Source organism: Belonocnema kinseyi, chromosome 4, assembly GCF_010883055.1.
Source record: "Belonocnema kinseyi isolate 2016_QV_RU_SX_M_011 chromosome 4, B_treatae_v1, whole genome shotgun sequence".
Lineage (NCBI taxonomy): Eukaryota > Metazoa > Arthropoda > Insecta > Hymenoptera > Cynipidae > Belonocnema > Belonocnema kinseyi.
In genome coordinates, this window is record NC_046660.1 from 107,176,257 (window position 1) to 107,178,265 (window position 2,009).

Consider the following 2,009-nt stretch of genomic DNA (forward strand, 5'->3'; position numbering starts at 1 on the left):
CCTAACTTTAATTTCTAGTTCCATTTTCCAGATGCGAACGGGGTAGAACCAGGTATTTGGCACATTTTGAATTAATAATTTACAAGTGGCCAGGTGCCTAAAGGAGACCGGACAGAAACTGGGTAGAAAAGTATATTCTTATTTTAATTTATGGTTCCATTTGGCAGATAAGAACCGGGTAGTACCAGGTAGCCGGTACACTTTGAATTAATAATTTACAAGTGGTTGTGTGCCTTAAAGAGATCAAATAGAAACGGGGTAAAAAAGTATATCCTGATTTTAATTTCTGGTTCCATTTGCCAGTTAGGAATCGGGTAGGACAAGATAGCAGGTGTACTTTCACTTAAAGATTCACAAGTGGCCAGGTGCCTTAGAGAGACCGGATAGAAACCTGGTAGAAAAGCATATCCTTATTTTAATTTCTGGTTCCATTTGCCAGATACGAACGTGGTAGAACCAGGTTGTCGGTACATTTTGAATTAATAATTTACAAGTGGCTATGTGCCTTAAATAGACCGGATAAACACTGGGTAAAAGAGTATATTCTTATTTTAATCTATGGTTCCATTTGCCAGTTAGAAATCGGGTAGGACTAGAGAGCAGGTATACTTTCACTAAATGATTCACAAGTGGCCAGGTGCCTTAGAGAGACCGGATAGGAACCGGCTAGAAAAGTATATCCTTATTTTAATTGCTGGTTCCACTTGCCAGGTACGAACTGGGTAGTACCCGGTAGCCGGTACGCTTTGACTTAATAATTTGCAAGTGTTCAGGTGCCTTAAAGAGACCGGATAGGAGCCGGGTAGAAAAGCGTAATCCTATTTTAATTTCTGGTTCTATATGCCAGATAGGAACCGCGTAGCACCAGGTAGCCGGTACACTTTCATGAACACGATACACAAGCTTCGATTGCCAGATAAAGGCTGGACAGGTTCCGGGTAGAAATCTAATTTTATATGATTATTAAATACATTTTGTTCCCATGACCAGATAAAAACTGGGTGGAATATTTAAATAACTTATTTTTCATTATCATTTCCCGGATAAGGACCGGGTAGTCCCAGATAAATCACAAAAAATTAAATTAAAGACCAAATAAAACCCTTATAAAACCGGGTAAGGACCAAAAGGGTATGTAACCAGTTTATTTCCGGTTTCTATTGGATTTCAAAATTACATTTTAAGCAGGGAAGTTATATATCTTTAAAAATTTTGAAAATGTTCAGAAAAATAAAAAAAAATATTTTTCTGATGAATTAAGAAATTTCATTGAAATTCTTCACTAGATATAAAATATATTTAAAATATATCTGAGTTAAATTTTTTGATTATTCAAAAATTCAAAAAGTTGGAGCTTTTCCAAAATTTGAAGATAAAAAAGTATGAGTTTTAGAAATTTTTCTCAAGTTTTCTAGTACACAGCAAAAAAACTTGAAAATTATCCTTTTGAAATTTTTAAATTCAATAAAAATTAAAAAAGTGATATGCTTTTCAACATGTTGAAAATTTTTAAACATACGAGAAACAAATTTTTTAATAGTTTAAGAAACATCAATCCAAATTTCTACTAGATTTAACATGTATGCGTTTCGAAACTATTCCCATGAAATTTCTTAATTAGACAAAAGTTCAGAAAGTGGGATCATTTTCAAAAATATGCAATTTTTGGATCTAAGAGATTGTTTTTAGTAGATTTGAACAAGATTTACAAAGTATCTTTATGAAGTTTTTCAATTGAACACAAATTATTGAGCGGGAAGCGCGAGTTTCGTAATGAGAATATATGCGTCAAAAGCCGTAGGTGCTTTGAGATCCTTCTTTAAAAATAAATCGAAAAAATGTTTAGTTACAATTTATGTCTGTAATTCCTCTGAAGTTTAAATCACTGTTTTCGATTTAAGTTATAATATTTATGATATTTAAAACATTGTAGTTAAAGTGTGTGCATGAAACGTATGAAAATGAGCGCGAAGCGCGAGAGCGTACCCATGCGCCCGAGGTTCGCGAGA

General features: G+C 33.7%; 1 protein-coding gene across 13 annotated transcripts in view; it reads left to right on the forward strand.

Annotated features, from left to right (window-relative positions):
- LOC117171290 overlaps positions 1 to 2,009 on the forward strand; it is a 178,483-nt gene that overhangs the window by 27,758 nt on the left and 148,716 nt on the right. The window lies entirely within an intron of this gene.